We start from the raw sequence: 24,693 nt of genomic DNA, 5'->3' as shown, positions 1-24,693 counted from the left end.
AGGTAACAGGTGAGACTCTCTAGCTGTGAAAAGAGTAATTTATAAAGTAGCATTGAAGGGATCATACTAAATACAAATGAAAGAGGAGACACTGAAGTTGTCCTCGTCTCCTGCCTTCTCTTAAAGTTAGCACACATTTTAACAAGAGTATATAAAGATTCCATGGGGATAACTTAAAACTCAGATAAATTATTTTCTATTAACTGTGCTTATAGCTAACTTCAGAGCATGGCACAGACTTGCAATCATGCACAAGCATTTTTCTTCCTTTTGATTGTGTGCCCAAAATGACACATTCTGTTGACTTTTAACAAAGTGTTTTGGTAACGTACCTGGAATTGCAGTGATTTCAGACATCAGAATCACCATCAGTTTAAAAATTGAGAGGGGAAAACCATCCTGGCAGCCAACACAGAAAGCTTCCTCTGTAGCAGAGGAGGTCATCAACCTGTCTGTGTCATGAGATAAAAATGTGCACTGTTTTCATGTCTCTGATTCTGCTGTGTTTTCTGTCCTGTCTCAAGCTCTTAACTGCTTTATTTGGAAATATTAAGAGACAGCTTTATTCCTTCCAACCCAATCCAGTCTCCTAGGTGATGGCTTTGCCTTAGCCTAATGAGATTCTATCTGCAGGTTTAAAACACAGGTAGAATTTGGAGGGAGGGTGGCAGGGAGTACCTAATAATACATTTCAGCCCAGACCTTTTTGTTTTAACTAACTTCTGAAGTCAAGGATGGACAGGTCAGAGATGAGACAGAGTCCAGGCACTTAATTTTATGGCTATAAAAGCCATCAACAGGACTTTCAGAGACATCTGGCAGGAAGACCAAGGTGTGGAGCTAATAGATACCTTTGATTTGTAACTTTTCTTTAGTATTTAAGTATGACACACTTAGCATTTGGTTGATTTAGGGTGAGAAATAGTTTCCAAGAGGGGTTGGAGAGGGGTTACTCCAATTGACTGGCTATGCAGGGAAATAACAGAGCTGAAACATACCCATAGGGGAAAACCAAGAACTTGTCCTTCTCTCCCAGCATCTCTCTCCTTACTCAACTTCCAGGAAGGGTCTCCATGCCATTCCCCAACCCTTTAACAGTCACCTACCAGAATTTACATCTCACCCATTTATGGTGAGACCAGGTATGAGAAGGTTTGTCCAGATCCACTTTTCTCTCTGTGGAATGTAATCATGTGGTCAGATAACACAATTAATAGTTTCTAAGGATTTCAGCCTCTCAGTGCACCCCAGCAGGGCTGTTTGAGTGAGCCTGTCTCCTCCCTGCTGCTTTAGGCTGCCCACCTTTGTAATGGCAGCATCCAGCAAGGACACAGTACCACTTCCTAGATGAGAAGCACCAACATGTTAAAACACGTGCAAATGTTTGCTGGCAGCATTCTTATCACATCACAGCTGTAGTAACAAAATCCAAGATTGCTTCACATCCCAGTCTCTCGTTAGGACAGTGATAAAACTTTTTTCCCTCCTCTGCTCAGAGCAGAGCAGACAATTCTCCTTGAAAGGACACCTTTAACATGCACCAGCTAGCAAGCAGTTGTTAAATTCAACAATCCCAAAATTAGGAGAGTGGGAACTCAAAGCCAAGCACATTGCTTGCTTGCTGCAGGTGACGTGAGGATTTATTCAGCTGCACTGAAATAATTTGGGAGGACTTTACTTAAGGTTGTTTATTTTTGTATCTGTTACAATCAACTGCCAGGTAACTTCATTAAAAATAGGTGCTTTTGACCTAGTAATTTGTTTAAGACTCTTATAAAATTAGAGATACCCAGCTGGACAGAAAGAATCTCTAGGAAAAGAAACTTGAGTTTTACAAGACTGATCAGGGGCAGAAGGGCAAGAGGTATACCTAAACCTTTGGTTTTCCAAACACTGCTAAAATCTAAGCAAATAGTGTTTTCTGCTTCAGTGCAATCTGCGGTCATTGAAGAAATGACAAATGAACTCATCTTTCTGTTAAGCTTGACTTCATCTTTGAAAAGCCCCTGGCTCCACTTAACTGCCCTATACTCACCTGGAAGAAATTTTAACAGATCAAGTTTTGATTTCATACATGTATACACATTTTCTGTGGTATGAAAAAACACAGTCAGGACAAAAATGCATCAATAAATCTCTTCCCACAGAGAATTACTTTGTGTTATACAATATAAACAAAGCTTTGAAGTGTGAACTCTGGAATTTTTAGTTTCCATGAGTTCTATCTTACAAGGTGAAGAAATCCATTCAATGACCTCTGACTGTGAGTAAATTTTTCTAAACAAAATTTTTCCTTATGTTATCCTTGGGATAACACTCTACATACATGGAATTTACATATCTTGGGAAAAACAATATCCTAAATCACAGGGAATGGAAATGCTGCATGGTGGAAGAAGAGAGAGACTTTAGACAAAAAGAGAAGCAACTGGCCTACTTGCAAGGAAGAAGTCCTGACACCTCTCTCACTTACCAAACGAGCAAAGCTAGGTCAGATCCCACCTGCAGAAGGCAGATGGGAAGAAATTTGAGGATCTTGAAATCTGCCAAGGAGGTATAAGAGAACATGAAGTTTAAGGAGGAGCTTAGCATGAAGTTCAAGGAAGGTGTGGTGGATGAGAGGCTGAACATGACCCAGCAAAGCACACTTGCAGCCCAGAAAGCCAATTGTATGCTGGGCTGCATAACAGGAACCATGGCCAGAGTGTGAGGGAGGGGATTCTTCCCCTCTCTGCTCTCATGAGACCCCACCTGGGGTGATGCTTGCCCCTCTCGGGTCCCACACACTAGAAGGCCATGGACTTGCTGGAGTCAGTTCAGAGGAGGACCACAAAGATGATCAGAGGGCTGGAGCACACCTCCTACAAAGACAGGCTGAGAGAATTGGGGCTGCTCAGCCTGGAGAAGGGTCCAGGGACCCACCTGAGAGCTAGGGAGAAACTTTGTACAAAGGTGAGTAGTGACAGGTCAGGGGGAATGCCTTTAAACTGAGAGTCAGTTTAAATTAGATATTAGGAGCAGAGGGTGGTAAAACCATGGAACACATGGCCTAGCAAGGTGGTGGATGCTGCACTCCTGCAATTGCTCTAGGTTAGGCTGGATGTGGCTCTGAGAGATCTCATCCAGTTGAAGATGTCCCTGCTCATTGCAGGGGAGTTGTACTAGATGAGTCCATTCAACCCAAAATGTTCCACGATTCTAACAGAGGCCAGAGGCAGGAAAACCATTTGACTCTCCTAAATATGAAATTAACAGCATGAAGAGACTGAGCATAACATTCTCCAGTCTTTCTAGTCTTGGTTCATGAATAGAGTACATTTGCTATACTGAAAGAAAGGCAAGTGAAAGGCAAGAATCATATACACTTACAGAATATTTCTAACATTACATGGAAAAACACTAAGACCTTTTAGCTTTGTGTATCTTCATGGCTTTTTGAACAACACAAACAAAAAGATGACAAACAGCATTTCCCAATAGCCTTGCAGAGAACAAAGTCAGAATCCAGACAGTAGCATCTCCAGCACCCCTGTTGGTGATCCCAAACATCTCACTGGGTGTCTCAGGGAGCAAGCTGCCACAGGCTTCAGCTGGAAAGCAGCACCAAGCACCTCTCTGGGCTGGCAAAACTGGAACAAATAGGCTGCTTCCTACTGAGCAAACCTCAGAGCAACTATACAGCACAACTTGGTAAGAACCATGAAACTCCACCTGAGATCATCTTCAAACATGGTGAACATCCCACTATGCCACAGAAACAGGGTTTACAATAATGGCTCCTTGCCTTTGGGTTAAAAATAATATCAGATTGTGATGTGAGATGTAGCACTCAAACTTTTATGTGGAAACTGAATTTGGACAGCAGGAGAACGCAGCTTATTTCAGCTTTGGATTTATTCCTGATAATACTGGTTTAAGGATTTGAAGAATTTCTGGCAGTTCTGTTAAATTGTTTATTTAAAGATAATTGTTTCTCTTTCCCCAAGCAAAATGACAGGAAACATGAATCAAGCCTGTTCAAAAACTAAAATAACAACTTCCTTTGTCCTTATTGATAACATTTTTGGTTTTGTAACCTGAGTGGGTATTTGTGGGTGTGTTTACTGTGTGAAATCTTTTTTCAATGAATCATTATTTTTGATGAAATATTTTACATAAAGCCAACAGTTGATGTTTGGGTAATTTCTTTTGTTGTCAGTAGGATTAGGAAGGAGAGGAGAGAACTGAAAAACATGCACGAAGAATAAATAAAATTAATGTTTTACAGGAAATCAGATGTTCTCTGGATGTTCTGCTGCAGTTAATTTCCACTAAACACAGCAGAGTATGACGGGAATGGAGATAGTGACGGAGAAGGAAAAATTCCAATAATGTGCTTTCATTCTTTGATTGCCTTTCCAGGAAACAGAGAAGTTGCTTCAGCCTCCTTCAAATGGCAACAAGTGCACAATAAATTTTTTATCTCTTAGTGATAAAAAATGTGCAACACTCCACATACCAAGATGTTTTGAGTTTCAATACTATTATGGGCCACAAGGCCCATCCATCACTCTGTCTAGACCACACAAAGTCTGTTACTGGCACTGTATGAAGGTTTAAGATTCTCTAACATTAAAGCATCCCTAAACTGACAAATAAGATCTCTGCTCTCTATACTATCCATTGCCTAACAACTTTATTTTTCCTGTTGCAAAAAGATTGAAAAAAGCTTATGAATTTAAAATAACACATATTTGTACAATTGTTTCCAGCATGTTGCTGAAAAACACTCAGTGAATAAATTATTTTCCTCATTCAGAAGGCATTGTAAACCATGGCTTTCCTGAGGAATGAAAGTTTATTAATTTGGCAGATTTTATGCTCCAAACTTGTATGTGAAGAAATGGTTGAGCAGCAAAACTGATGAAGCCTGGTTTCTAATGATTTGTGTCCCTTAACACTACTAAAACAATAACCCTAGTTCCCTGCTATTGGTTCCAAAGATTCCCTGGAGCAGTCATAAACTGCACTGCCTCACGTACACACTGATCAGCCTTTTATGTGATGCTGGGTTTTTTGACTGGATGTACCAGGATATGTACAACAGGAGAGTCCAGCCTGCCTTTTTACATCAATGGCTCAGGAAGTTGTCAAGTGTATCAGCAAACAAAGAGTGTAATCTACATGAGCTCTATGTCCCTATGAAATTCAGTTAAGCAGGAGATTTAAATCAGCTCAAACCTTTTAGGATTAGCCTGATCATTTCACAAAATCATAGCAAAAGTCAGGGCACTTTACTGGGTACTCTTCAAATACGTGACTCTGTAGAGCCTTTCAGTTTCATTATACACAGTAGGAAGCAAAGAGGAAATGCTTTCATTTGACATTCAGGTTTTGACCATTAGAAGTCAATTTCAGAAGTTTTGCAATAGGCTGTCCAGCTCTTTAACAAAAAACACCTGCAGCACAGATAAAAGGTTTAGACTTTTTTTTCTTTTTTTTTCCAGGCTTTGCCACAAACACCCTCTGACCTTGGAAAAGCACAGTAAATTTATCACCTATAACACCACTAAAAAAACCTCCACAACCTTACTTACTTGTATACAAAGTACATATCACATGCCTCAGCTACCCTGTATGGTTTGTTACAGACTGTAAAGTGCCTTGCATTCAAGGGCAAAGCAGTGAAACAAATTTTCAAAGCGAAATCTGGAATGAATGAATGAATGAATGAATGAGAAGATGAAAAGTTAAAAAGAAGCTTTCCAGTGAACATCACTGATCTGATGAAGTGTATTTATTTGGAAGATAATACAAATGATCATTCAAATAATACAAAGTGTCTACATGTGTTTCTATCAATCCTGCCTTAACTAAGGTAGAAGAGATAAATGCCATATACACTCTATCTGCCTAAATACTAGATGCTAATACAAAATAAATACAAAATGCCTGCAGAGGAGCCAAGGGGCCACTAAAACCTCTCATTTCTGAATCTCTTCCTGTATTCTTCCTCCCACCTTCCCACCATCTTCCTTTTGACTCATGCCCTTTCTATCTTGTTACTTCAGCTACACAAAATGTTTGGCAGACAGTTCCTAAAACTTCCTGCATGACCTGTCTGAAATCTGTCTGAATCTACTCTAAAAGTCTAAAGTCCTTGCACCTTTACTTCAGAGGAGTTACTTCCAGCAGTAAGCAAAATCCCAAATATCACACTGTGAATATGGCACTAGCTCATGAGTTTATCTGTAGAAATATTAAACATGCACCAGTGTGCTTGATCTTGTTTTTGCCTTAAAGGCCTTCTTGTGAAATGTGTTGAACAAACAGTTTTTCTTCTAGTATTTACAGCTGGGTCCCTGTGTTACTGCAAATGTAACGTGCATGACCATGACATTTTAATGTTTGTCATTAATGTGTGCATAGGATTATCAGAAGGCAACTCCTTTAGGTAACACCTATTTGACAATTCCTAACTGCCAACATTTCTACTTTTAAAAGTAATGATAAGAGGCTGTACTTTGTGAGATTGTAGCCTGGTATCAATACTTCTTATGTTACAGATTTTCTGTACTCTACTTCAGACTGTGGTCCCCCTGCAAGGGGGGGGACACACTGCCAGAAAGAGTTCACAGTCTGAGTTGCAGTCTGAGGGAACCAGAGGAAAAGTTGTGAAATAATAAAAAAACCAGGGCAGGAAGAATGCGACAGGAAGAAGATACAAGATACCTTTGTACACAATGAAATCAGTCAAAACATTTGACATTTCTTCTTCAGCCTCCTTTCCTCCTCATCAAGAAAATAAATAGCTGCAATTCTTGACCAGCATTAACTAGTCATCACTGTTGGCTAGCCACTGGTACAAGTCATAGAGGAAGCAAAGAAGCTGAAAGGAAATATGTTTCCTTTATGAATAATAAGGCAAGGTGCTTTTTTTAATAGATGAGCCCACATAAAAATTCGTAACACCACAAGCAAGGATGACACCGTTGGCACAAGACAAAGGAGTAGCAGTGAGTTGTGGAGGACCAGAAAGGTAGAGAGCAGAAGCAGCAATCCTCCCTGCTGACAGGCTGTGGGAGAGAGGGCTCTCAGCACAAGCCACACACTGGTGTAGGGACTGAACCAACAGCTGAACAGCCACAGCACCACAGGATGTTTGATGGTAGCACCTAATGCCTGAAAAAACACTCACAACAAAACCACACACTTCCTTTCACTGTTTCCAGAATCAGTCATTTTGTCACTTTAAAAAAACCCAAAAAATCTCCAAAACAACAACAAACTTTTTCAAGCAGATTTTATCCATTGGCAAAGACACTTTTCCAGATTCAAGAGCCCCATAAAGCATTCCTGCATCAGTTGATCTCAAACATTTTATCACAAAGCTGACAGTCCCTACATGGACTGAATAATTTCTAGGATATTTCCCCTTTTCAGCTCTTCCTAGTTCATCCACCAACCCCTTCCCCACCTGCCTCCTCCCCCTCAAAAAATCCTGAATGTTTCAGACAGGTCAGTGAAGAACCTGTTTTAGCAATCAGTAGGGTGCTCCAATTACTTCATCATGACAAATATTGCCAACACCTCAAATGCGGAGGTGTTTCTGGCAGAGTTTGTGTTTTGCCATGTAGCTTTCCTCCACAATGGGAGTCACCTTAATAAAAGAAGACATTTTGCTGACATGCACAACTGAGAGGAACTTTCCCTGGCATTTGTAATTGGAGCCTCAGTAACTGATTGTCCTGAAAAATTATACAAGGAAACTATTCTAGGAGGGATTAGCTCTTAGTTAGGGGATAGAAACAAAGCAGAGTGTTCAAATGCCATGAAATCAAGGAGCACTCCACAGACCACTCTGGAAGAACAGTTCTGTGGATCAGCTTCCTGAAAAACAGACACAGAAAAATGCAGAGACAAGGCTCTAGAAAGCTTCTGTTTGTCTGTCTGTCTGTCTGTCAGTGGGGTTGGCAGTAGCAGACAGGTTACTGATCCCCTGACTCAGCCCCTTGCAGTGTCACACAAAGCTTTGCCTTTTCTCAGATACAAAGTCCCAAGCCATGCTGACAAAGTCGGCAAGGGATCAACTATCCCAGTCCTTAGCTGGACACGTTTCTCTTTTCAAAGTCTGTTTGAGCATTTAATTATCATGAATGCTGTCTTTATCAAGCCTGCCTCCAGTCAAGTGGCAGATTCAATACTACTCAATACTGTCTGGCAGAGTAATTGAAACCCAGTGTGTGCAGAACAGGACTCTGCTCTCCTGAAGCTCAGATAACTCTTGAGCATTGCCTTGCCATGATTTTAGACACTGGGAAAGATTTTGCCTTTGAGAAACATCATGGGCTCCAGAGCTTCTCCCCCATTTCCACCTCTACTTCAAAGTGTGAATAAATGATCATTTTTGCCAGCCTGACCCAAATGAACAAGGTCTCATCTTTTTTATATACATGTATTTTGCAGTTTCTTCTCCCCATACTGACACCCATTACAAGAAAACAGTACTGGCCCATTTATGCTCCCTGCAGCTATTCATCCTCCTCTGGGCTGTGCCACATTTGTAGACTTCCTCTCAGGATGACTGCTCCATGTTGGGTAAAACTACAGCAAAACAAGAAACAGCTCACAGAGGGGTCTAGTCTGAAAGTCAAAGGGTTCCCACAGGATGTTACCAACATCTGGAGTGTTGGACAACCTTTAGTCAAGTGTTTTGATCATATAATTGCATTATTTGTCTTAATATCATGCACAAAACAAACCTGATGGTCTCTAGGGAGCTTTTCAACTTCTGCAAAAGGCAAAAGCACTACTGCATACTAACACTGTGTGTGAATTTCCAAAAAGGTTTCCAAGAGGGGAAAAAAAATGTGATATAAGCCCTCTGCTTCTGTACCCCATCTCCTTCAAAGAGCTGCTGAGCAAAGTGCTAAACGAACATAAGTCACCTGAAAACCAGCTCTGACCAGTTATTCAGTGGTTCTTCAAGAACAAAAAACTGAACACTTCAAAATGCAAGTCAGAGTTTTTATTTACTCTAGCTTAAAGGTGGAATAGTCAATAAAACAGAAGACTACTTAGTCAAAGCTACTGCAGTTCAAAAACACAGAAAACATTAAAGAGAGAATGGAAATTAAGAGCTGTGATAACGGGACAGTGTCTGGCATTAGTAGACTGAAGAAAAACACACTAGTGTGTAAAAGATGAATAATGTCTGAAAATAAGAGCTCTTAGGACCAGCTATCTCCTCAGACTACACCAAATAGGTTCATGAGGATCTTTGTTAGCTGAAATCAGATAGATGCTGCTGGAGGAGGAAGTTAGTGGTGTTCCCAGTGGCTCACTCACAGTATAAATGCCTTTGAGATCCAGAGCACCAAACAGTGCACCAAACTACACTTCACCTTTTTTGTTTGTTTGTTTTGCCACACTGACTGCAGCTTGCTCTCTAAGCTTTACTCACTTCTCTTTCTGCCTTCCTTTTATTTTGTTCTGCATTACAATGTTGTTAAACAATCACATTTGTGAATGTTATATAAAAGTATCCTTTTCAAATAATTCAGTGGGAATCAGCAGAGGAGCTGCATACAAGGACCAAAGATTCCATCCCCTCCAAAACTGTAGCTCATCAGAAGTGCTTGAATTTCCCTTTTGATGCAACTACATGCCAGTCTCGATTTTAAAGATCCATTTCAGTAGAACTACTGCCTCTGCATTCTCTTAAGCTATTGTGAAGAAATATGAACACAAAAAGATCTATTTTTATATCAATATTCTAAAGGCACATAAACGGGAATCTAGCTTTGTCCTCATGATTTATATTGTCAATAGAAAGCTTTAACTAAGTTACAGTAATACTATTCAGTTGGATATGGTTTTTTGTATAGCAAACATATGTGAGCTATAAATCTCAAGAAACAAAAAAAAATCTATTTAGCTGTAGGCGCTTTTATATCACCAGCAGGCTTAGGTATGCTTTCAACATTTTGTCTGTTCAATGCTAATGGCAATGGATTAGGCAGATTAGATATGCCTACCAGTGCAGCTCCCTGATAAATTACAGGCTTTCTATCCACAGCAGGCTCTCAATAATTCCATTTTCTGTAGAAATGAAAATGCATCTTTGGAACAAAAGAAAGCACTCAGTCTTCCAGCCATTCACAGAAAGTTTTGCTGGTATACAGCCATATGTCAAAGCTTGGCTACTGTTCTGTAAGTCACCCTGGGATCAGCAGGACTAATGAAGCCTGGTTTCCTACAGAATCACGTCCTACATTTTGCACCCACAGTGTAATGCAGTGCCTGAACCCTCCAGTGCAGCACAGCTGAATTCCCTGTGCTCCCTCACAGCAATCCTGAACAATACCTGAACTGCTCCATCACACACAGCCCTGCCTGAGTGTCCTCCCACAGCATTTCTCCACTGCCCCCTCTCCATGCCCTTCCCCTTCCTAGAGTCACCACCCTCATCCTTCCTCCTTCCCAGCTGCTGCCAGTGCTGCATCTGCACTCAAGGGTGACCAGCAGCAGCTGAACATAATGAACTAGACCTGAACTCTGTCTCCTCCAGCCTGGCAGGAACCATTACAAGTTGGGCAGTGAGTCCAACACCATTAGAGGGAAGATGGACAGACAAAGGGATACATAGGGTGGTTGCACACACTGTGTTTTATTTGGAAGCAGAAAATCTAGTCTCTTGAAAAAGCTGCTGAGATGCTCCTTGGTGCTTCTTTTCAGGAAACACATCAGTATGACAGACTTACCAGAAAATTCACTCTTCAAAAATGTCCTGGATAATTATTTTCATAGCACAACTTCTGCTTCTGGGAGTTTATTTGCACAGCTAACTCAAGGGAGAGAAAATAGCCAGTAAGTATGTTATTAAGTTTTACGCATTTTATTGAAGCCAATAAGAAGCTATCTAAAAAGATCAGTGCTGCTGCCTCAGACTGAGGTTCTCAGCCCTATCTTCCACCTACAGAAAGGCCATGGCATGACAGAAGAGGATGCACTATGCAATTCCTCAAAAGAAGTGAACTTGTGGCCAGCTTTTGAGTTTCCTCTGGCTGTGAGATATCAGAGCTGTATCAGCAAGAGATTTAACAAGATTTTGGCTGCTGTATTATAAGAGAGATCTCAATAACAGTCAGACAGTTTTCATGGTTTTTGTATTTTTAAACAGTGTCATGGAGCCTAAAGCAAAATTTACTCTGTGGAGCAAATGTGCAATTGGAAAAAGTATGAAGTCTTAGCAAAATGAAAATGGATAGATAGGACAAGCTCACAGGATCCAGTCTGTCTTTGTGAATATTTGGACAGGCTGTCCCATGAAAACGAAATAAAAAGCAAGACTTGAAAGATAGGGATACAGTCATGGATACACTGAGTGTGTCTGTATGCTTTGCATTGGAATAAGGGTTATTTTTTGCCACTACCCACATCAAATTTCCCACTTCCAGCTGAACTTCTTAGCTGAAAACTGGGAGACATCAATTTTAGATAATAGGTAGAGAAAAATATATCTGCATACCTATCACAGAAAAGTATTGAGCTGTGATTATAATTGCCAACACCCACCTTCTGAGAAAAGGAACAAGCTGCCTTTATATGAAAAGCTATTAACATTAATTATATTGCTTATATGGCTTATTAATATCTGTGGGGTTTATAAACTTCATCAAAACCACAGACCTCTTCAGCATTCCCATCCCTATCAGCAGAAATCAGGGCCTAACATTAACATTTCACTTTCTTCCCTTCCTTGTCTTTCACTCCCTCTCTACAAACCAGGAAAACATTTCCTCTAGAAACAGCCATGCCTTTGAAGAACAATATTAATATTAACTTGTATAAACTAAAAGAGGCATTGAGGCAAATAATACTATATATGAAAGAGGCTTCTCCACATTTGTTAAAATTCCCATTCCTCACATTTATTAAATTCCCAATGGAATTTCTTTCATCAGAAAGACAGAGTTCTAAATGTGCTTTTAATTCCTGATCTTTTTGTTGATGATTAGGCTTGGCATAATTACTTATTTAGAAAATGTCAAAATTATACATTTCATTAATTTTTCAAAATGTTTTTACCAGCAATATAGTCAAATGTTGTCTGCAGCAAGTTTTTGCTTCAGAATTTATGTAGTACAGAAAAAAATTATTCTCCTTCAAAGAGTCCTGTCCTCAGACAAGTTAGAATTTTAGAATTACTTGATTCTTTTAAACATAAGCCATTATCTTCTAATAATGTGAAATACATTAATCTTCCCTGACTCTATTTGTCACAATTTAGTTTCCTCCTAATATGCTGCAATTCTTGGCAATTATTTGAATCTTGCCCTAAAACTTAGAATTGAAAAAGCTAAAAATATTACAATACATTATTTCAAGTAGGAATTACATATATGTATCTATTAAGTCACATTAGCAAAAACTTAGTAGAGCTAGAAAGGAGCTCGGGCTTCCCAGAATCACAGTATTTTGCATTCTATTTTTCTATTTTTTATTCAAACAAAGCCTAGTCAAATAGAACTGACCATAGCACGAAGACTGAAATATTTTTAAAATGCATTATGTTCTTTTCACTGAGCATTCAGTCTGTTCAGCTTAGTGCTAGCACAGGCTCTCCTTAAATCCTAGACTGCACTCACGGGATAAACTGCTGATTGTATCCAAGGAACCTTCTCGTTGCCAAAGTATTTGATACCTGGCTGGCATTTTCCCTAGGCAAGTATGTTTTGCAAGCTCTATGAACTGTGTTGTAGCTTATGCTATTTTGGTTCTATGATACCTAGAAGCAGCAGAGACAGATCCAAGCCTGTCATCTTCTAATCTAAGTCACCACATGCATCATGCTTCATCAGTGATGAAAAACAGAAATATAACAGCCGGACATGGCTTTGGCCATAGAGTGTCCAGAAGATATTTTAATGAAGTCTATAGTCCATAGCTCAAATTCACTTTGTGTGCAGCAAAGGGAACTACACAGATAGTGCATTCATCCTCAAAGAAAACTGAAATTACTTTGATTCTGGTAATTGTTAGGTCTAATATTAGCACAGTTTGGGGAAGAGAGCTATGCTATCCTCCATGGAATCACTTCAAGGCACTTCAGCAGGATGGATAAAACTAAATGCTACTGCCCTGAGGATAAGAAGAAACTAAGTACTTCTGTCCTCATTCCTGTGCCAGCAATATTTGGAAACAGCAGCAGAGCAGGGGTATAGGTAGAGCAGAGGTGATAGGAATGGGGTTATGGTAGGTGAGGAAGTTGTTGGACTGCAGTAGAAAAGGGGTGAGGACCTGAAAGAGGTCTGGAGGGACTCCCAAATGTCCCTAGGGAGAGAGTACCAGCAAGAAGTTTGAGTGTTCTGAGAGGGGTGGAATGCTTAGGAGCAGTCAGGGACAATTTGTGCCTGTAGCAGGTCTTCTTTGCCTCCTTTCCCCCTAACCCTCCTCATTCCTCCTCACAATCTGACCTCAGTACAGTGAATCCCTCAGCCTATTGCTTTCCAACACTGTGTATTCTTTCCCTGTCTTTTTCCCTGGCAGGCAATTCCACCTCCATCACTCTTAGATACCCTTCTCCAAATATTCTCTTTCTCCCACTTCCTCTGAGAGCTTCTGGCATGTAAGAACAATAAAGTGAGCTTGATGACACTTGAAGGAGGGAAAATTATAAAATGGACCACAATATTCTTTCCTTGCTCTCCTTGCAAGCTGTTCTGGTCAGGTAACACTTCACTCAACATCAGTAAGAATCCTTCCTGACCAGGAAATATTCCCTCTTGTAAATTCACAGCCCCCTTTTGAATAAAGGATATTTTGAATCACCAATTCTCAGGAACCTGAAAGAAAAGCCAGATGGGAAGAGATCACTGATCTTGAAACAATTCAAATAGATCTCCTACTCTTGGGCCCACTACAACATTACATTTCTTTATTTCCAAAAATTCCACTTGGAGGCAGAATATTTTGTACAGAACACCACCACCAAGGGCTAAAAATAAGTTGCATATACCTGTGACTGGGAACAGTACATCAGGGCCAGGAAAATCCAAGAAAATGGGGAACATTTGACAGACAAAGAAAGTGTCTCAAGTAAAATTATCCTGCTGCTGCCAGCATTATTTAAGACAGAAAAATCTCCACTGATTTCTAGGACATTGGTCCCACAAACAAACTATCTCTCAGCCTTTATTTAAAGTCTCATTTGTTGCTTTAATGATTGACTTGCTATTGGGAAAAAAACGTCCTTAATTTTTCTAAATAAGCAGCCTACTCATTGTTCTCTACAAAGTCTTATTGAAACAAGTGCACATTTGTGTCTATGTGAAAGCTTTACATTTGAAAGCACAGTTGTATTAATTCTGGTTCATAATTTCAGGCTTCCCTCTGACAATAAAAAATTATGCTACCTAGTGTGATGTAAATTTGGTACCATAATAACTACCTCAATTTTTAATGTCTCTCCCTTTCTCTAATATCAATTGCCTTCTGCAACACCACAGTGTCCTTGAAAAACTCTCAAAGGAATTATGCACAAGAACCACTATACAAGGAAAAATCAAGAGAATGTATGAAAAAAATATATCTGACTACAAAGACTGTATAAACCAAGACAATGAGACCACTGTTCCTCTACAGCTTATAGACTGGTCCTCTTTTATGTTGGTTTTTTTTACCCATCAGCATAGAGTAGGTTTTACAGCTCCTCCTCTCCCCCCAAACGGCATCAATTAACACTGGAATAAACACACTCAGTCCACACATCAGCCAGTGTAAGATGGCAGAGACTGTTCAGGCTGCACTAGAAACTCAGACCAGCTAAGAATAGCTTCTGACATTCATGGAACTTATAACATTTTGCCCTTTTTTGAAAAGCAAGTTCAAAGTGATTGAAAAACACTTCCAAAGAAGCATAGCTACATTTTACATTCACCTATATGTACAGCAATCACATTTATTAGATTGCAAGGCAGACTTGGGCTTCATAATATAGGGGCTTTTATAAACTAACCACCATGTAAGGAGAAACATTTAAAGGTGGACAGACAAGCAGAAAGAAATATAAACCATGAATATAAGTTATCTTAAAATAAACCACTTGGAAAAGAAACTTGAAAAAACTCTTGACTGCTAATAAAAAAAAAATATATATATAAAAATTTAAAACATTAGGATGACTACATATAGTCATCAAAAATTCTCAAAAATTCAAACACTTGCTACATAACAATAGCGTATACTTCTCTCCTTTCAAACACATTGATTCATTTTTTTCTTGAAAAGGGAAGCCTTACACTATTCCAATGAAAACAGTGGTTTTGATGATCTAAATCAAAATACTGAAATGCCTCAGACATATCCTTGATGATAAACATGACATTGTATTCTTTTGCTTTAGTCTAAAGAGCCCTCTAGTGCTCACTAACAGCAGCTATGATATATTATTTCAAATAAGTAAGGAACTTCCTAGCAAATCCATGCCTATTAGCTCTACCAGACACCTTCAGCTAAGGGAAAGAAAATGAATTTGAGGCACTGGGTGATATATCTGCATGAAGAAAGTAATTTAAATTCCATAGTTAAGACTGTTATATGGAAAATATGTTTACTTTGCTTTCTGTATAATTTTAAAGGACTCGTGTTTATACAATATTTCAGTCATCCACTAATAATATTTATTGATACAAGCTTATTTGTATATTGAAAAAGAGTCTTCAGTTTTCAAAATGATTCAGCTCTCTCAGTCACTATTGATGAAAGTCAATGACTAATAGGTCACACTGCAATCATCTCCAGAAAGACTTTTTTCTATAGAGGTTCTATTCAAGTAAGTTCATGAAGGACCACCCCATTCCACTTTAAACTATTAATTCACTTTAAACAAAATCCTTTAGATCATGTTGTGGAGAAAAGGTGCTATTAGCTTAAGATTTCTTATTCATTCACATGCCCCACTCCCTTATCTGGGTCAACAAAACTGCCTGTGGAGATAAGCTGTGAACCACAGCATGACACTCCTCAGTGCTACCACAGGCTGTAGAAAAAAACATATAGAGAATATGACTTCAAGTTCCCTATCCACCATCTGAGAAAGGATTTTAACCCATTCCTCCACTGAAAAGAGCTGCAAAACAGAGATGTGGCAACCCATCAAATAGGACAAAATACTAATTTAAATTTTTATTTTATTTTTTATTAGTTTAAATTTTGTCCAGAGGGAGTCTAGACTAATTTGATTCCCTTTGTAATGTGCAGTATCTTGAGTTCCTGTTCCTAAAAAAGTTTAGTTTAGCAGTACTTGTTATTGAATCTTCCAACATCCACCAGTAACAATCTCACAACAGATTTACCCCTGAAGGGTGGTTGCCAGCTATCCCAAAATGAATACCATTCCCATTTTTAAGCAGAAACTGATTATTATCCAAGCAGCTGTAATATTAGAATGAAGTTAGTACAAAATTGTAATTAATTTCCTTTTATTATCCTAATATCAGCAAGTTACTGTCACTTACACCTTAAAAACACTGTTTTGTCAACTGCAGTCACATCCCAGATGTGAAAGAAAAATATATTCTCTGCACTTCAAATTTAAGTAACTACTTTTATATTTACAAACACATGCCAAAGAGTTATTCTTTCACTGTGCAATGAGTGTAATACAAAATTCGATACCCAGGCTCTGCAGGAAGCTTTCAACAAAACAAAACAAAACAAAACAAAACCAACAACAAAACAAAACAAAAAGCAAACAAAAAAACCAACCACCTGCAAAGCCCCCCAAAAGCACCAAACCTCCCCTCTAGTTTAGCTGAAGACCTATCTATCCTGTATTTACAGAGGGACAGACAGAGCCTTTGGTCTTAGCAATGGCAAAGAGTTGGATGTAACACTGCCACCCTTAAAGACATGAAACTTCCACAAGAGATTATGAGGTTACTCCAGCTCTCACAATTCTCCTAGACCCCAGTACTCACCCAAAACTGTCCAGGACAAGGCACCTCCACTACCTATGCCAGGAGTAGGGAATATATGTGTCTAGAGGATAATGAGATGGCAAAGACAAAAATATTGTGTTCTTTAAGCTATAAAAATGCAACTTGTATGGACTGAATGGTTACACTGGTACTTCTACAGCACTTTAACTAGCCTTGATACAGCTATTGAAAGTGAATTTTTAAAAGTTTCTCAACCCAAAGGACCCTTGTTGTCAGCAAGAGAGGCAATTCTTCATCTACACCAAAGCATTTGCTTTAGGGAGATAATGCAATAGATGTCAAAGTATTATGATATTTTATTCCTGCTCCTTCATGATTTGTAGTAGTTTTTTATATCCATGACACAATTGCAATTGAAAAAGGGCTAGAAATGTACTGCTGCAGTGAGATAAAAGCTAACATATTAAATACTCTTACAAAAAAATACTAGATTTCTATAACTTCTTCATTTTTAGAAAGACTGTGCAAAAGTTTTGAGAATAAAGTTTGATAGCAAAGATACACCCTCTGACTAAACTGATATTCGTCCTCAAGATGTGATTTCAAAGTCCACATTACATTTGCTTGATTATAAGTATGTATTATGCACAATTAAAATCACTGCTAAATTAGCAGGGTTAGGAAGTGTCTGAGCCCTGTCTGGCAAGCTGGACATATGAAAAGCCATATAGTGACTTCTTGTTCACACTTCCATTAGGAAGAATATAGAATAAGTAACACAGTCTTAACTCCCATGCATTTACTTACAGGATTCTTTCTTCAGGGACTTGAAGGGACACTTCTGTGTTGCAGTCACTGTAAGAACAAGAAGTGCAAATTATTTTAAATATGGAATGAAAATGTCAGCTCACTCTCCTCAGTTACAGAACATTTGTGCAAAAGCTTCAGAAATATTCATATCATCCTGGAATTAGCACAAGCTGGTTATCTGAAAGTAAATGAAATTTATGTTTCCTATGAAATCAGTAAATTATCTAGGGAATATAAGAAAAAGGAAAATATATTAAATCCTGTACTGAATTTAAGTCTATGGAATTATTCTACTGAGGTCATTAACGACAAGGTCAAAGCACATACAGCTTCACCAAGAACAACAGTACCAAAGAAAACCTTGTTTTCCCAAAGGAAATTCACTGCTACTTTACTATTCTTATGTTTTCCCATGTAAATTAGGGTTCAATTCTAAGCGTCCTGTTATGATTTCCCTCTTCCTGTAACCTCCATTAGAAAATGAAATGCAGCATGAAAGAAAGCAGACTGACACTAGAACAAATTAATTATGATGCTCTGACATGGGGGATTGGATTGTTTTATTATATTAACGATAACATAGATTAATTTTGAAGAACCCTAGTGGTCCTAATTCACAAAAACTAGAGATGCCACAAGACTGTTTTTTAAAACAAGCAGTAATTTCCAAGGTCAGGAAAGAACTTCATATGCCATTATTTTACAGAAACATTTTCAAATACTTCCACGACTCAAAAACATGTTTGACAGCTGCTCTCAGGTCACCTGTCACAAACACAAGGTTTCATTTTCACCCTGACACAACCAAAACTATCAACTAAACTATCCCCTGAGAAAGACACAATACACCAAATTCATTCAACATTTTTTCCTCTCCTCGATGAAAAAAGGTCAGTGTAAGGAAAAAAAAAAAGCCCTACAGATCCCTACTGAAAGATGACTCTGTAAAGGTCAACTCAAGTAAGCAAGAACATTTTCTTCATCTGAAAACTGAAAACCATAGCATGAATATGCATCTTCTGCAAATGCTTTAAAAAGATCTGTAATTCTGTAGTTACAAAGGTTACAAGTGCTTCTGTCTTCATCTTTTAAAAGTACATTGAACAAAAATAATTTGCAAGCTGTAACTTCACACTTTCTGTTCCACGTTTGATTAATGACCTATTTTTCTTTTCCACTTCCCAGAGAGATTTCAGAAATGAATGCATCTTCCTTCTGCAATCAAAAAGGTTTATGGATCTCATAAGACTTCATACTGATCTCTTCAAATGCCTGTCAACATCACAAGTGAAAGATGAGGAGGTTTATATATCTGCCCGAGATGCTTTCAACCCATTTCAAGTGAAATAAATGTCAGCCATTAAAAATTTTACAACTACTTCATGTAAAGTCAAGTATGAACTGAGCTCCTAGTTGAAACTGAAGCTACTTAAAATTGTGTGGAACACAGAACAAAGCAGGGAACTGCTGCACAAAGGCAGTATATGCTACAGCCACCATCCTGCCTGGCAAAATGAGTTTGTAGCCCTGTACTCAATGTCCACTTCTAGCTATGAAAGCTTCAAAGAGAGCAGCCACCAGTCCTTCACAGGCCTCATACTGGAAACTGGTAGAATGATACAGAATTAAGAATGGTGTGACATTAAAATTCAGCACTTCAGAGCAGATCATAATTGTAAACAACCAGAAAAGCAGCCAAACTCTTGGACCTTCCAGAGGCAGCTGGAGTGCTCACCTCTCAGCAGAGGTGTCCAGGGACCATGTTTGGCATGTGTCCAACACTATGAACCTGATTTTAATCAGTTATTAATCAACTATCGTGTCTACAATTGCCCTTCCTACAAAAAAACACTCAAACCTTTATGGTCATGCCTTCAAAGCTCAAATTTACCAACACTGACATAATACAAAAGAAAAGAATGTATTAGAACTTGGCTCTATACATTAGAACCAGCAAGTTTTCACTTCTAAAATAAACATAATTGGGAAGGCAATAGGATTTGGGAACTTCTAAAAGTTTTTGCTGTAAAAGTCTTTTTATACATTTAGCTATTTGTTTAAAGTTTAATGAAGCAGTGGGGGAGGGTAAAACCAACTGCTCTGGAAAGCTGTCCAGCTCCACAGTGCTCCACTGTGTACTTTAATATCTGTGGCTCACATGGCATAGCTGAGCCCTCTTTAGGTACTGGGAGACTGCTCTAAGGGCTACCCAGAGCCTTCTTCAGCCTGAACCACCCCAGCTCTCTCAGCCTGGCCTCACATGGAAGGTGCTCCAGGCCTCTGACACTCTTCATGGCCTTTCCCTGGACTTGCTCCAACAGATCCACATCTTTCCTATGCTGGGGGCCCCAGAGCTGGATGCAGCACGCCAGGTGGGTCTCACCAGAGCAAAGCAGAAGCAGAATCCCCTCCTCAACATACACCATGCTTCTTTGGATGCAGCTCAGAATGCAATAGGCTTTCATATTCAGTTTTTCATCCAGCAATTGCCCCTAGACCTTCTCCACAGGGCTGTTCTCAATCCACTCGTGGCACAGCCTGTATCCATGGCTGGCATTGCCCCAGCCCAGGTGCAGGACCTTGCACTTGGCCTTGTTGAACTTCATGAGGTTTGCACAGTGTGGTAATTGAGACTGATAGCACTGTAGATTTAATCAGCATATGCAGTTTGATAACCAAGATGCCTTGGCAAGAGCAAACAGAGCTGTGAAGATTACAAGAAGATTGGATCAAGTCTGGCTGACAGGAAAGATTTAACTAAGTAGAAATGTAAAGTTTGTCTGTGTGATGTTTAACTAAATGAATGTAGTAAAAAATTACTAGCCTTCCTGAAAATGGTATATAAGCATATGTAGCTCACAGTAAATTCAGATTCTGATCATGAATCACTAGTCCCCATCTCTCTCAATTGTTGATAGCACAGTCCCACCTCTCAGGCCTGTCCAGGTCCCTCTGGATGGCATCCTTTCCCTCCAGCCTGTCAACCTCCCACACAGCTTGGTGTCATCAACAAACTTGCTGAATAGTTTTTGCTTGTACTCCTCAAGCACAAGCAGCAGTCCTAAACCTAAAATAATGTCAGTGAACAAACAACCCACTGTTTGCTCAGAACACATCCTCCCTTTCCCTTGTTAATGTCATCAGGTTGTCTGAGTTGAGCTTGAACTAATAGCTTTATATCCCAAACTCTTCTGTCACAGGGCCAAAGGAAGAGAATGGATAATGAACAGGCAAATGACAAATGAGTGCTTGGTGGAACTCCTCCAGAAGATGGACGCATTGAGGCTCAGTAATTCCACACACACCAATATTCTGGATGAGGGAGGTTCTCAGGGGCCATCGGTTCCCTCCTCCCACCCCAAGGGTATCACCATGTGCACGCTCTCAATCCCTCCACACATTGTGCCAGTCCGGCTTCTGCCTGTGCTTTAATTCACTTATGCACCCTTTCATTCACTAGTTGGATCTCCTGAGCTGATGGACAACAGGACCATCACAGCTCTCTTAATTCCCAGGCAGCAACACAGGACAAAGTGGCACACACATGTGTCTTCTGAGACTAAGGAATCAGGATACAAACTGCACAAGGGGAGCCAGAGGTAATGAGCCTGTAATCAGTGCTGAAGGGCACACTGCACACTCTATGACTTTTTTTTATGCCTGCCTTTTACAGCTTTTGTAAATTAAAACACTGGCTGGTGGGAATCTGAGTCATCTGTAAGAAAAAAATCAATGTATTCAAATGTTAAAAATAAGCAAGTATAATTTTCAGGTTTTAGGACATATTATAATTGTAACTTTTCTTCTGCTAGTAAAAATATGTAAAAAATCTAATGTTTTATTCAATAAATAAAATTATTCAATGAACTAGTATTCATATTACTTTGCATTTGGTTTTAAGGCCGAAGTCAGCTAATCTCTGTGGATACTGCAAAATCTGATGATTAAGACTGACTTCATTAACACACAGAAAAAAGAGAAATATTTCATAAGAGCTAAAAAACCCCAGAAGCATTCAAAATAATTAAAACAGTGGCTGGTTTTGTTAATGACAAAGTAGTTCTAATTCTTATTAATTCTTCCCCTTTATGATAAAAGACCAACTTTTTTTGATTCAAAAGCAAGTCATTAGAACTGTGAGGACAGAAAGAAACGTACCCGCAACTGAAATTTTACTCAAATTTGTACTCTGTTATTAAACATTTTGATGTAGTATGTCTCTAACACCTTCCAATCTGGTGCAACTGTGGTCTTCCCCTGAAAGAAGAGCTCCTAGTAGCCTCCTTCCCCCTCACCTCTCTCTTCCTTAGCTTCCTCTCCACCAGACCTGGTAATTGTGCAAACACAACGTCCAGCTGACTCATCTGACAGAAGATCTAGTCAGTCTTCTGTCAACCTCCAAAAAAGAAAAACTATTTTCATCAGACCAGTGTACTGGACTTGCCCCAGGAACAGAGGAAGTACATGAATTGGAACAAAAATGTAATAGAAATCCCCTTCTTCCTATGGGGATGGCAGTTGTACTAGACAGCATCATATCCAGCCACATGCTCAAGGCATAGTTTAAAGCTAAAACTGATCTAATTTCATCTTACCCCCCCCCCACCAAAAAAAAAGAGGGTCGTGACTTCTATTTATGCCAAAATAGCCCCGGTGCAGGGATGTTACTGCAAGGTCTGGGCACTGAGCAAAGCCTTAAATGACAAAAACCTGATCCCTTTTCAACTGGTCCATGTCTATTATCCAGTTAATCATGTGGATAATAAATGCTAGAAGTAGCACGGAGGAGAGCAGCACCATTTGGTGATGGCCAGGAGGAGAACAGAGACAGAAGCACGGACTGAAGGTATTTCTGTGCCAAGGCAGGACAAGGGCAATTCCTCCAAGGGCCCAGAGCAAGGTAAGGCAGGAGAGGAGCTCCACCTCGTGAGGCCAACAGGCACCAACCCACACATTCGTTCTGTAATCCCTGCACAGTCCCTTGCAATGGATGAATGGTCAGGCACGCGAGAAACTTCCTTGTGTTTGAGTGGGTTCTACAGTTTTTCACATCCTTGCACTCCCCAGTATTGTTCATTTTCTTCTGACAGTTAAATGATTGGCAGAGTGATCCTGCTAAAGCAGCACCACTTCTGCAATATATAAATAGGAGTTCTCTTCCTAGTCCACTACTATTTTAATAAATAAATAAACCAAATCATTTCACTTAAGCTGGTTTTTTTTTTCTTCCCATTTTCATCTCATTGTACACTAGAAAAATCTGAAAATCTACTGCCATGCAAACTTACAATAACTGTACATGCAACGTTTTTCCCTTCATCCCTCTCCTCATCAGCTGTAAACATCGATTAATTCATTTTCTCAATCAGCTACAATTTTCTTTTAAAATATCCTGAAACACTGGAGTTTTATTGTACTTATCTGAAAATGTCAACTGGCAGAAACAAATATACACAAATTTCCATATTATACTATATCTGCCAGAATAAAATGCAATACAGAAAGCAAAATGGGCCAGTACTCAGCTCTGCAATGATGACAGAATGCAAGTAAGCAAAAAATCCGTATTCCAAAAAATAAATATTTAAAAGTCCCAATATCCTGTAAGGATAAAACATGAGCAAAATACAGAATAGAAATAGTTTCAAGTCTATGAAGATGACTTATACCAGCCTTTACAGAAGACCCTCAAGCACAAAACCAGGTATCCTCAGAAGAAATCAGAAACCAACACCTAGTAGTAATTCCAAAGAAGCTGCTCCAAATGCTCTGAACTGTTTCAATTCATTTTCATGACTGTTTCTCTGAGGTCAGGAGCAGAGCCCATGCCAGAGAACATGATCTGTTTCACTAGTCAAAAGGGAGTACTTGGTTTGAGAAGCATCAGGAATATTTAAGGGCACATATTTTGGAGCTTTTCTCAAGTTACTTACCAGGAAAATTCCAGATTATTGAGTCTGGATTACCAGAGAAGAAAGTGATGTGTAACTACTTACAGGTTATAAAGAAGTTCAATATGCATTACTACACACTAAGTTTGAAAAGCAGTCAGTGTTCCCAGCCAGAACCACATAAACGAGAAAGATTCCACATGTCCATCCAAATCAATCTGTACAGAATATAATCATTACTCCAGAGAAGGAAGCTTGCCTTATCCCACCACTAACTGCATTCAAAGTTTCCTCTTGCACAGTTTCTCCAGGATGTGGATCCTCACTGTGTGAGGATCTTCGGAATCAGGAATGTCCACATGAGAAGCAGACTTTTGTACTGCTTGAAAAGTGTGGAAAGATCTTCAAGAATACATTCAAGAATTGCATGAATGAAGAAAAGGACTCTTACAGCTTATCTACAGAAAGAATTTACTCTGTATTATTTGAGGGTATGAATATATAGTACAAATCCAAACACTCAATGACTACTTCCATGTGCAATGAGCTGAACACTCCAGCATAATACGCATTATAATTCAGCATAATTTACATTGAACAAGAATATTCGGTAGCACCCAAAACTGGAGTCAGTGTGTAGCAATGCATGTTATGTATATTCTGCCTTTTTCCCCAGAAAATTCCCTTGGAAGGAGCATTTTCAGTATCAGTAAAAACTTAAACAAAACAAAACCAACAACAGAAACCAAACAAACGAGAAAAAAAAAAAAAAAGACACCAAAACCACCTCACTATACAGTTTAACTTAACACAGATTTCCAGGAGCAAGCACATTCCTACTTCACTGTTTGCAGACATATCATACAGAGATGTTCCTGCCACTGACGCAAGTCCTGCCAAAACCTCCAGCTGAAGATGTCAGGGAGCACTGAAGATGTTACCCCTTTCTGCTGCCTGCCCCACTTTCTGCAAAAGACGGCCCTTGCTGCAGCACAATAAGCAATCTGTCCGTGCCTCGTGCCTCCCCAGCTCACACTCCCTCGTATTTGCTTTCTCTGAATGCAAGTTTG

At 39.3% G+C, this 24,693-nt stretch overlaps 1 protein-coding gene across 1 annotated transcript in view; it reads right to left on the bottom strand.

Annotated features, from left to right (window-relative positions):
- RNF144B (ring finger protein 144B) overlaps positions 1-17,771 on the bottom strand; it is a 69,134-nt gene extending 51,363 nt beyond the window's left edge. The window contains exon 1 of the mRNA XM_056483965.1: positions 17,730-17,771. The gene's annotated coding sequence lies outside the window, so the exon portion shown is untranslated. The remainder of the gene's footprint in view (positions 1-17,729) is intronic.
- Positions 17,772-24,693: the final 6,922 nt, after the last annotated feature.

This window comes from Oenanthe melanoleuca, chromosome 2 (assembly GCF_029582105.1).
Source record: "Oenanthe melanoleuca isolate GR-GAL-2019-014 chromosome 2, OMel1.0, whole genome shotgun sequence".
NCBI lineage: Eukaryota > Metazoa > Chordata > Aves > Passeriformes > Muscicapidae > Oenanthe > Oenanthe melanoleuca.
Note: the sequence above shows the minus strand (reverse complement) of the source record. Positions and strands in the feature narration are given on the sequence as shown.